Source organism: Sturnira hondurensis, unplaced genomic scaffold, assembly GCF_014824575.4.
Source record: "Sturnira hondurensis isolate 20B ecotype Veracruz unplaced genomic scaffold, ASM1482457v3 Scaffold0015509, whole genome shotgun sequence".
NCBI lineage: Eukaryota > Metazoa > Chordata > Mammalia > Chiroptera > Phyllostomidae > Sturnira > Sturnira hondurensis.
The window spans coordinates 9632776-9645707 of NW_028088140.1; positions in this window are offsets into that span (position 1 = coordinate 9632776).

The window sequence follows — 12932 nt, forward strand, 5'->3', positions numbered from 1 at the left end:
TTGCCAGGCGCTGGGAAAGGAGAATATGAGTACTGACTGCTTAATGGGCTCAGAGTTTGGGAATGATGAAACTAGATAGAAGGAATGGTTATACGACATCACGAGTGAGTGAAATGCAACTGAATTGTTTCCCTTAAGTGGTCAATTTGATGTATATTTCCTCTCAGTTAAAAATAATTTTATGCCCTGGCTGGTGTGCTCAGTGGATTGAGTGCCGGCCTGTGAACCAAAGGGCTGCAGGTTTTGACTCCCAGTCAGGGCATGTGCCTGGGTTGCGGGCCAGGGCCCCAGTGAGGGGAGCTTGAGAGGCAACTACACATTGACGTTTTTTCCTTCCCTTCCCCTCTCTCTAAAAATAAATGAATAAAATCTTTAACATTTTTAAAAATAATTTAATAGTGTGTGTATACAGAGTTTCCAAATTTCCTTGTAGTTCCAAATCTATGACTCTATTCAACAGTCCTTCTCTTTGCCACCTTTCTCTGTGGTATGTGTACAGGGTAGGTAGAGAGGAGTCAGGGGTGAAGGAGAATTTCCTGAGGACTCTGGGGAGGTGCAGGGGCTCTGGGAATAAACCCATTCTCCCAAACCTTGGATTGGGAATGGTGGTAGAAAGGACACGGTCCCTTTACCCAGGATCCTACCATGTCAGAGCTGGGTAGGCCATTAGAAAGCAACTTCTCACTGGCTAGAGGCCAAATCAAGGTCCATTGGAGAAGTGACTAGCTCCAGGCCACAAACACAGGCAGTCCCTGGCTCCCTGGTCGTAGAATAGGAGGCACAGGGCTGTGCACCAGGAAGACTGCAGGGCCTGTGTTCCCATCCTGCTTCTCAGGCTACTTGGCCAGGGTTTTGTCATCTCTACAGCCACAGGCCTGTGGATATTTAGAGGGTTAATATGAAGACTTAGGGGGTTCAAGGAAGGAGGCCATTGGAATTTTTCAGAGAAAGCTGCCCACTCTCTGACCTACAGCTAGTGGAGAGCACAAAGGTACGCTGCACTTGTTTAGACTCAGGCCTTGGCACAGCCAGACCACTCCGAAGCTGCCCGCCTCACATCAGCAGGACTTCCAGGTCCCCCCTGCCCCAATCACTTTCCTGCTCTGCTCTCCAGACAGTGGCCTCCTTCCTGCCGGCAGGTGGACTCCATACATTTCAGGGGCCCACTCATCGAGCGGCCAGCCAGAGATGTGGAAGCAAGGCTCCTGAAATTCCTGATCACCAGTGGGCCATGGAGATCATGGGGGACAAGAACAGCATCCATCCATAGGTTGTCCTGGGCCTGAGGACTTTTGTAAGGCAATCCCCAGCTCAGCCAACCAACAATCATGAGCACTACCCCCTGCCCCCACCCTCCCACATACCCTAATGAATACAGAGTTCTTGAAAGCCTTTGGTGGGGTGGAATTGGGGATTCCTGTAACTTGGGTCTGCCTTAAAGACCTGTTCTCTCACTGCAACTTTGGAGAGTGTATCTGAGAAGGTGGTGGGGATGGACCTCTGCAGAACATGCTGTGTTCTGCTGAATGCCACCAGCTTCACAGACCCTAATTAATCCCAGCACTGAGGCTTTGAAAGCCACTTCTGGGTCAATGCCTCCCCTTCTGCAACCTCACTTTCCCTATGCCCAGGAATAGTCTCATGAGCTGGGTTCCTGAGGTCAGTTCAGGTTCCCGAGCTGCTGGGGGACTGAGGAACGGTTGAGGGTCAGCGAGTGTTGGAAGTTGTGGGGGCTAGGAACCCCTGGAAGAGATGCAGGGCCAGCCACTTGGCCAATCATGATCTTTGGTCTTCAGCTGGCTGTCTCCCATCTGAATGCCATGCCTCAAAAATCCCCATCACTGCTCCCTGAAATGACAAATCAGAGCCAAGATCCGCTCTCCAGCCTTCCCCAGACTCACTTCCACCTTCCCCAGGACACTCTGGCCTCTTGTTTCTACTCATCACTGGCTTGCTCAAGCCCTTTGTCTTCATGCTTCTCTTCCACCTTTGAGCTCTTTCCTAGTTGTAGTGTCCAATGAGCCACATACATTTACTCTTTTCATCACACCATGGAAGTCATTGCTATTTCCTATCGCTGTATTTAGTGGTTCTGTGCCTGAGTGGTTGCCCATCTCAGGTTAGTCTCCAGCCAACACATTCTCTGCAGGTCCCAAGGCAGTCTCTCACAAATGCTGTGTGCTTGTAGAATAATGCTGCTGTATCTTCCACTTCCAAGGCAGAAGTTTTGATGTGGCCTCTTTTAGCCCACCATCATATTTACTGGATGTTCACTGAACAGTGACACTGGGTATCATGACATGGTTACTAGATAATGGCTGGTGACTTCTTTAGCATGAACATCACTAGAAAGTGGAGGTCATGTCCAGGGGTGCTGAGGGCAGGCCCCAGCTTAGGCAAGGATGGAAATTGAAATAGGAAAGAAAAAAATAGATAAAAATGAGAGGGAGGAAGAGAAATGCTAATGCCCAAGGAAAGGTAAAACAAGAGTCTCTATCAGAGCTCAAGAGGCCCACAATGTTTGGAAAGAGTTGGGAAATTTTGCCAGATTCTCTGAGGGCACTTGCCAGATGAAGATTAGGGTACAGGGCCCAGGGAATGATGGGCTGGCAAGTAATCCCCCATGGGTGGGAGGGAAGGTGGATGAGTAGGAAGGGTGATTGCCTTTGACCGAATGCCTGTGGCATCAGCTGGATTCTGTGACTTCAAAAATCAGATGAGGAACACAACAGGCTGTTCCAGTGTCTTGTCATCTGGAGTAGCTACAGAGACAACAGCCTGTTTCCTCCTGCTCCTGGAGTCCTGCTGAACAATTCATCAACAAATTTGGTGTAAGAAGAGAGAGAAGAAACACACACACACCCACACACACACACACACCCTACCCTGATAAGGCCGAGGATCTGGTGGGAAGATGGACAAATAAACCATTAAAATAGGGTGAGAAATAATGTACTTGACAACTGGTCCGGTTGTCCTATGAGAACAAGGGGGAGAGGCCTGTGTGTGTGCATATCCATGCAAGCACAAGTACGCATATGTATGGTTCCCAGATAGCAGCCAGAGTCTACTCGCACTTACTGTGTGTTAAATAACATGGTGAGAGCTTTTCACGTGTCACCCCATTTGATCCTCACAACACGGTGAGGTGGGTGCCACTGTAATCTCCATTTTGGAGATGCGTAAACTGAGGCATGAGAGCACTTAATCATTTTGCTTCTGCTTCTCATTCACATTTCACAGCAGTTCTACAATTCCATGTTATTTCAGTTTTGTAGATAAGCACATGGATTCCAAAAGATTAAGCACTTCACCCAAAGTCACCCAGTTAGTAAATGACTGAGTTGGAATACTTGACCAAGCTTGCCTGAGTTCATTTCAATATCTTCTGTTTGGTCTGCTTTCACCAGTAAATACAAATACTTGGCCTTGTTTTTGCCATCTGTAACTAGGAGAAAAACATCTTAGTGTCAAATATAAAAATTTTCCCTAGCCTGGAATCTTCAAAAAATCTACCTTTGTGGGTAGAGGTAAGTTGATAAATTTTCAAAATTGGCACAGACCTTCTGGACAGGAGAATTCTGGAAAACAGCTTCATTCCTATCAGCAGATCTGACAGGGCCCAGAGGAACAAGCTTGAAATAGAACTGGCTGCCCTTCACCTCTATGGGCTCAAGGGAGCTGTTAGTGTGGCTCTGAATAACCCATTCCATGAAGAATATGCTGGGAACTTCCTTATGTGGCAGGGTATTTGACTGAACGATTTCACTGTGCCAAATGAACTCTCCTTCCCATCCTACAACCAGAGATAAGACTTGGCACTATTTAGCCTTGGGGATGAACATTAAAAAGAAAAGGTATAAAGACATTTAAAGGCATAAAAGGTTATCATGAAGAATGTGGGAACCAATTTTCTTCTTTTTTTTCTTTTTAAAAATATATTTTATTGATGATACCATTACAGCTGTTCTATTCTCCCCCCTTCATTCCCCTCCACCCCGCACACCCCCACCCCCACCATCCCCCCTTTAGTTTATAACCACATGTCTCAAGTCCTTTAGATTCTATATCTATATTTTCCATACTATTCTTGCACTCCCCCCTGTCTATTTTCTACCTACCATCTATGCTACTTATTTTCTGTACCTTCTCCTCCTCCCACTCCCCTGTTGCTAACCCTCCATGTGTTCTTCATTTCTATGGTTCTGCTCCTGATCTAGCTGTCCTCTTGGTTTGCTTTTGTTTTAGGTGTGGTTGTTGATAACTGTGAGTTTGCTGTCCTTTCACCGTTCATATTTTTCATCTCCTTTTTCTTAGATAGGTCCCTTGAACATTTCATATAATAAGGGCTTGGTGATGATGAACTCCTTGAATTTGATCTTATCTGAGAAGCACTTTATCTGTCCTTCCATTCTAAATGAAAGCTTTGCTGGATAGAGCAATCTTGGATGTAGACCCTTGGATTTCATGAATTGGAATACTTCTTTCCAGCTCCTTCTTGCCTGTAAGGTCTCTTTTGAGAAATCCGCTGACAGTCTGATGGGAACTCCTTTGTAGGTGACTGTCCCCTATCTCTTGCTGCTTCTAGGATTCTCTCCTTCATTTTAGTCTTGGCTAATGTAATTATGATGTGCCTTATGGTGTGTTCCTTCTTGGGTCCAACTTCTTTGGGACTCCCTGAGCTTCCTGGATTTCCTGGAAATCTATTTCCTTTGCCAGATTGGGGAAGTTCTCCTTTATTATTTGTTCAAATAAGTTTTCCACTCATGGTTGTTTCTTTTCCCCTTCTGGTACCCCTATAATTCGGATGTTGGAACATTTAAAGATCTCCTGGAGGTTCCTAAGCCTCTCCTTATTTTTTTTGAATTTTTGTTTCTTCATATTTTTATGTTTGGTAATTTCTTCCTTCATTCTGGTCCACTCCCTTGATTTGAGTCCCAGTTTCCTTCCCATCACTATTGGTTTCCTGTGCATTTCCCGTCATATCAATTAGTTTAGCCTTCATATGTTCTTCTAATTTGTGACAAATATCAACCAGTTCTGTGAGCATCCTGATCACCAGTGTTTTGAACTGTGCATCTGAGAGGTTCGCTATTTCTTTTTTGCTTAGAGTTATTGTCTCTGGGGCTTTGAATTTTTCTTGAGCCATATTTTGGACTGTTCGTGCCAGTTACCTATGAGGAGCGGAGCCCTAGGTGTTCACTAGGGCAGGGCAACTCAGAAGCTCGGTTGTGATGCTGTATATGGGGGCGGGGTCAAAGGGGATTAATGGTGGTCCCCCTCTGCTGCTTCTCGCTGCCGCTGGAGCCTGCGCGAATGTGTGACCATAGCCAGCCTGACACCCTATGCCCTCACGGGCTCTGCAGGGCTCTACCCCGGCTGCCTGGGTGCCTGGGGTTGGGGGATCTTTCCTGCCAGACCCTGCTCTGCTGCTGGCTCCGCCCCTCCGCCTGGTTGAACAGTTCGTTGTTGTCAGACTTTCGTATGGTTCAATTTTCTGTTCTTTGGCTGCATCTTTGTTTACTAAACCTTTGTTGTATTCAAACTTGGTTGTGGGAGAAGGCACAGTGTTTCCACCTACACCTTCATCTTGGTAGAAGTCACCAATTTTTTTCTGTCTCTGTTGTGGTTTGGACAAAAAGGAGAGATTTTTGAATACAGTTATAGAGATTTAGATTAGCTGTGAAGAACTTCCTGATACAATGCAGAGATGCTAGAATAGATTATATCATGTTTTTAAAATATATTTTATTGATTATGCTATTACAGTTGTCCCAATGTTTTCCCCTTAGCCACCCAGTACCCCCTATTCCCTCCAGCAATCCCCTCCCCTTAGTTCACATCCATGGGTCATTCATATAAGTTCTTTGGTTTCCCCATTTCCTATACTGTACTTAACATCCCCCTGTCTATTCTGTGCCTACCAATTTGTACTTCTTAATCCCTGTACCTTTTCCCTCATTCTCCCCCTTCTGCCTCCCAGCTGATAACCCTCCAAATGATCTCCATATCTATGATTCTGTTGCTGTTCTGCTTGTTTGCTTAGTTTGTTTTTTAGCTTCAATTATTGTTAATTGTGAATTTATTGCCATTTTAATGTTCATAGTCTTGTTCTTGTTTTTCTTAAATAAATCCCTTTAATATTCCTGTAATAATGACTTGGTGATGATGAACTCCTTTAGTTTTTTCTTGTCTGGGACACTCTTTATCTGCCCTTTGATTCTAAATGATATCTTTGCTGGGTAGAGCAATCTTGGCTGTTTGGTCCCTAGTTTCATGCCTTTGAATATTTCTTGCCAGTCCCTTCTAGCCTGCAAAGCTTCTTTTGAGAAGTCAGCTGACAGTTTACAGCCATATGACCCTGAATGTACCCACTCTCATCTGATCTCAGAAGCTAAGCAGGGTCAGGCCTGGTTAGTATGGATTGGAGAAATCAGCTGATGGTATTATGGGAACACCTTTGTAGGTAAGTCTCTGCTTTTCTCTTGCTGCTTTTAAGACTCTCTCTTTGTCTTTAACCTTTGGCATTTTAGTTATGGTGTGTCTTGGTGTGGGCCTCTTTGGGTCAAATTTGTTTGGGACTCTCTGTGCTTCCTGGGCTTGTATGTCTATTTCCTTCACCAAATTGGAGAAGTTTTCTTTCATTATTTTTCAAATAAGTTTTTAATTTCTTGCTCTTTTTCTTCTCCTTCCAGTAGCCCCATGATTCAAATGTTGGTATGTTTGAAGATGTCCCGAGGCTCCTTAGCCTATCCTCATTTTGGGGGGATTCTTTTTTCTTCTTGCTATTCTGATTGAATGTTTCTTCCTTATGTTCCAAATCATTGATTTGATTCTTGGCTTGATCCCCTCCACTGTTGGTTCCCTGTAATTTTTTCTTTATTTCACTTAGTGTAAACTTCGTTTCTGCCTGGGTCTTTTTTATACTGTTGAAGTACCCAATGAGTTCCTTGATCATCCTAATAATCAGTGTTTTGAACTCTGCATCTGATAGATTGCCTATCTCCATTTTGTTTAGTTCTTTTTCTAGAGTTTTGTTCTGTTCTTTCATTTGGGCTCCGTTTCTTTGCTGCTTCATTTTGGCAGCCTCCCTGTGTTTGTTCCTGTGTATTAGGTAGAGCTGCTTTGACTCCCTGTCTTAGTAGTGTGGCCTATTGTAGAAAAGCTCCCTGTTAAGTGAATGGGGGGAACATGATGTAATTGACAGGGTGGGACAACCCCTGGGGCCATTCTGTGGCTCTGTGTGGGGAAGGGCTGAAAAAGGGGACAATGCTGCTGCCTGGCCTTTGTAGTTTTGTCCGGGAGGAGGTTGTTTCGTGGTACTCACCCTGATGCCAAACAATTCACTTTCTCCCTGTATGCCACTGGTGCCCTCCTAGCCACTGCCCTGGTGCTAAAGCCCAGAGGATGTGAGTCTGAGTAAGTCCTAAGTTCATTGAAGTCCCTTTAAAAAGAGACTTGGGAGAATCCTTCAGTTTCTTTGGCCGCCCCAATCCCCACTGGTCTTTACAGACAGAAGTTATGGGGATTTATCTTTCTAGTGCTAGAACCCTGGGCTGGGTGGTCTGGTGTGGTGCTGGGAATCCCTCATTCCCAAGGTATCCATCCTGATTTTCACCCACCACACATGGGTGTGGGACTGCCTATTCCACTTCTCCACACCTCTCTGCACTTCTCCATGTGTCTCACATCTCCATGCTTCCTACCTGTCTAATGAATGTGGCTTCCTTAATTCCTTGGTTGTCAGACTTCCACACAGCTTGATTTTCTGACGATTCTGAGTGATATTTGTTTCGTGGTCTAGTTGTAATTTTTGCTGTGGTTGTGCAAGGAGGTGAGTCATGTTTACCTATGCCTCCACCATGACCAGAATTCAGATTATATCAGGTTCAAGGAAATGAGCTGTGAATATATTTAGAACAGTGCTGTCCAACAGAAATATTGTGGAGCCATATATATAACTTTAATTTTTTAGTGGCCATCTTAAAAAAGTAAGAAGAAACAGGTTAAATTTCATTTTATACTATATATTATTTAACCCAATAGATCCAAAATATTGGCAACAAAATAATGTAATCAATGTAAAAATAACTAATGAGATATTTCACATTTTTTCATATTGTTTTAAAAATCCAGTGTACTTTACACTTACAACAGATCTCAGCACACACTAGCCACATGTCAAGTGCTTAGTAACCATATGTGGCTTGTGGCCACTGTATTGATCAGCACAAGTCTAGAATTGCTAATGACAGTCAGACACCCAATGGTAAATACAAGGTATTGTCTGGTCTTATCTAAATAGAGAAAGTTCTCTAGAATGATTAAGGGCCTATGTGGGTAAAGGCCAAGAAAACCTTCCCTTTTTGGAGGCATTCTTAGCTTTCCTCGTTGCTAGAAATGTGAAGGCACATTGCCCTTCGGCAATTTTTGGAACCTACTCGGCAGTGCTCCATGCTCTACTTCAGGTCTGTCAGATTCAGTGTTTGGGGGAGGTTAACCCAGGTGGGAGGAGCACTGTGCCCAGGAGATAAAGAAAATGGTTCCATCCTGGGGGAGAGGGGTAGCTCTGTTCTCTTCTTAGCCCACCTGTCTGTCTTACTGGTGTGAGTAACTGCTCACAGGAGTAGCCAGCTCAGACAGAGGGGATGGACAGGATGAAATCTGGCTTGGGGTGCAGTGTGCAGCATAAGTCCTGTCCTGGCCTACCGTGCACTGTTCCAAGTTCTCGGTCTATAATACCCCTTCTCCATGTACCCGTGTGGCTCTCTCCCTCACCTTGTTCTTATCCCTGCACAGTATCATCTGCTCTAAAAGAGCCACCCCAAGCCCCATCCCATCATGCTCGCCTCTCACCCAGCTTTATTTTTCTTCAGCTCTTACCACTACCTGACATTATGAATTTAGTTGTTCACTATCTGCTTTCCTCATGAGAATGTGAGCTCCATGAGGGTAGGGACTTCATTTGGTTTACTACTACATGCCAAGGGTCTACCTCGGTGTCTGACACATAGTAGGTGCTCAATACATATTTTTGACTGAATTCATTTTGAAAAGAAAACTTGTTATAATTCAGAGGAGAACCAATGTAGTGAGGGAGTCATATAGTACATTCCCATTTTTTCTCATAATATTTCTGAATTTGAGTCCATTCACTTCTATGTAAACCACAAGATGAAATAAATAAGAGAAATTATAGATAGCTCCCAAGCACCTTGGAAAGGAAAAACTTCTGCTTCTTTACAATCTAGAATGGTCTAATCTTCCTTCACAGTGTTCTTAGAAGTTTTCTGGCTCTATGTCTCATCATTAGAGTTCAATGGATAAAAAAATAATGAGAGGAGGGATCCAAGATGAATTACTGATAAAGATACAGACAACCCAGCTGAGGTTACAGACTTGCTATAGTACATTCCCTGGTACTCTTCACCATCCTACAAAAAAAAAATGTCTTTAGCCCTTGACAAAAAAAGAGCTCAGAATATTGTATTGAGAGAACATTCCTGTTCACCTTGCAACTTTGGGTAAAGAACAAATTTGCAAAGGAAGAAACCAAGGGACACAAAAAGTTAAAAGAGCACCTCCCTACTTCTAAGTCCCACCCCAACACAGTGAGATAGATAATGAATGAGGTAGTCCTAGTTTGCAGAACATGCAAAATTCAGGGTAACTCAGCTACATTCCAGAAAATGGCATTTCCTGAGCAAACGTGTTTCCTAGGGCCAGGCAATAAAGGCTTTATCAGCCCCACTGCAGAACAGAAACTGATGCCCCCCAACCTTACCCCATCCAAAGGCACATTTAGTCTTTCCTGGAATGCAGCCTACAGTATGAAGTGCACCTAAGTACACAGGCATCTCCTCCATGTTACCAGGCTGGCCCAAGGCAACCCTGCTAAGCACCTGCAGTCATCTCACTCTTGTTCATTGAGAGTGTTACTCCTCCAGGGGACTTCTGCCAAGATGGAAGTGTAGGTGGAAACACTGTGCCTTCTCCCACAACCAAGTTTGAATACAACAAAGGTTTAGTAAACAAAGATGTAGCCAAAGAACAGAAAACTGAACTATACAGAAGTCCTACAACAACGAACTGTTCAACCGGGACCAGTAAGAGGGGCGGAGCCAGCAGCAGAGCAGGGTCAGGCAGGAAGGATCCCCCAACCCAGGCGACCCAGGTGACCCAGGTGACCCAGGCACGCAGGCAGCTGGGGTAGCATCGTGGACCCAGTGAGGGTGTGGGGCAGGCTGAGCGTGGTCACACATTTGCGTGCGCAGATAAACCAGCAGAGGTGTGAGCAGTGAGACAGACCCCCACAAGCCCCAGCGGCGAACTGCACAGGCCCCAGCGGTGAACCCAGTGAGGGTGCAGGGCAGGCTGACCGTGGTTGCACATTCGCACGCACAGATAAACCAGCAAAGGAGTGAGCAGTGAGATGGACTGCAGGCCCTGTGGCAGGAGGAGGCAGAGGGGACCACCATTGGTTTCCTTTGACCCCACCCCCACATATAGCGTCACAACCCAGCCACTGAGTTGCCCAGCCCTAGTGAACACCTAGGGCTCCGCTCCTCATAGGTAACTGGCACGAACAGTCCAAAATATGGCTCAAGAAAAATTCAAAGCCCCAGAGACAATAACTCTAAGCAAAAAAGAAATAGCGAACCTCTCAGATGCACAGTTCAAAACACTGGTGATCAGGATGCTCACAGAACTGGTTGATATTTGTCACAAATTAGAAGAACATATGAAGGCTAAACTAATTGATATGAAGGGAAATGCACAGGAAACCAATAGTGATGGGAAGGAAACTGGGACTCAAATCAAGGGAGTGGACGAGAAGGAAGAAAAAAATGACCAAACATAAAAATATGAAGAAACAAAAATTCAAAAAAAATAAGGAGAGGCTTAGGAACCTCCAGGACATCTTTAAATGTTCCAACATCTGAATTATAGGGGTACCAGAAGGGGAAAAGAAACAACCATGAGTGGAAAACTTATTTGAACAAATAATAAAGGAGAACTTCCCCAGTCTGGCAAAGGAAATAGATTTCCAGGAAATCCAGGAAGCTCAGGGAGTCCCAAAGAAGTTGGACCCAAGAAGGAACACACCAAGGCACATCATAATTACATTAGCCAACATTAAAATGAAGGAGAGGATCCTAGAAGCAGCAAGAGATAGGGGACAGTCACCTACAAAGGAGTTCCCATCAGACTGTCAGCGGATTTCTCAAAAGAGACCTTACAGGCAAGAAGGAGCTGGAAAGAAGTATTCCAATTCATGAAATCCAAGGGTCTACATCCAAGATTGCTCTATCCAGCAAAGCTTTCATTTAGAATGGAAAGGCAGATAAAGTGCTTCTCAGATAAGATCAAATTCCAGGAGTTCATCATCACCAAGCCCTTATTATATGAAATGTTAAAGGGACTTATCTAAGAAAAAGAAGATAAAAAATATGAACAGTGAAAGGACAGCAAACTCACAGTTATCAACAACCACACCTAAAACAAAAGCAAACCAAGAGGACAGCTAGATCAGGAGGGGAACCATAGAAATGAAGAACACATGGAGGGTTAGAAACAGGGGAGTGGGAGGAGGAGAAGCGGGGAGAAAGTACAGAAAATAGCATAGACAGTAGGTAGAAAATAGATAGGGGGGAGGGCAGGAATAGTAAGGGAAATATAGAATCTGAAGAACTTGATACACATGGTCATAAACTAAAGGGGGGGAATGGTGGGGGAGGGGGTGTGCAGGGTGGAGGAGAATGAAGGCGGGAGACTAGAACAACAACTGTAATGGTATAATCAATAAAATAGATTTTTTAAAAAAAGAAAGTTTGGAAACAATAAAGGAAAGTAAGAAATAAAAAAAGAGAGAGTGTTACTCCTCCAAAAATTGAATTAATAAAGGACTCTTGAAGATTTTGAAGAATTTTCAAACCTAAGAAATGAATTGCTGACAACAAAGTTGGAGGATATACCTTTCAGTGTTGAGGTCTGCACAGCATCACAGTATGCAGGTTACTCACTGATCTGTCAATGCACACCATTAATCCCATGGAAACCACCACCAGAAACCAGCTCAACATGTCAGTGGATCCTCTTCCACCTCTGTTCAGGCAAATGTGTGGTGTTGATAGATAGCAAAGGCATGAGAGGGAGCTGAAATATTCCACTAAAACTGAGTCTAATTGAAGCCAGGATCTGGTGGGCCGGAGCTTGATAAATGGAATCATACCATACTCTGGTCTTCATTCCATGCTTATCATTCTGTCAGTATTCTCCTTTTGGCATAATGGAAACTGAGCAAAACCTGGGAGACAGAACACAAAGGTTTGCTGCCTAGCTCTGCCCTATAATAACTGAGTCTTGGGCAAATTTTCTAAATCTTAGTATATGGGTGTCCTGGGGCTGCCATAACAAAATACCAGAAACTGACTGGCTTACAGAAGAGAAATTTGTCTCACAATTGTAGAAGCTAGAAGTCCAAGATCAACGTGTTGGCCAGGTTGGTTCCTCCTGAGAGCTATGAGGAAGGATCTGTTTCATGTATATCTCTTAGCTTCTGGTGGTTTGCTGGCAATCCTTGGCATTCCTTAACTTGGAGATGAATTGCCCATTCTCAGCCTCTGTGCTCACATGGTTTTCTTCCTCTGTGTCTCTGTGTCCAAATTTCCCCTTTTAATAAAGACATAGTCATATTGGATTAGGACCCACCTTACTGATCTCATTTTAACTTGATTACCTCTTGTAACAACCCTATCTCCAAACAAGATCACCTTCTGAGGTACTGGAGGCTAGGACTTCAACATTTGAACTGGGTGGGACACAAATCGAAGCGTAACACATAGCTACTTCCTTCATCTGTAAATGGGGATCGTGACAAAACTCTCTCTCATACCATTGTAGTGGTTATGAAAGTGCTTCAAAGAGGCTTG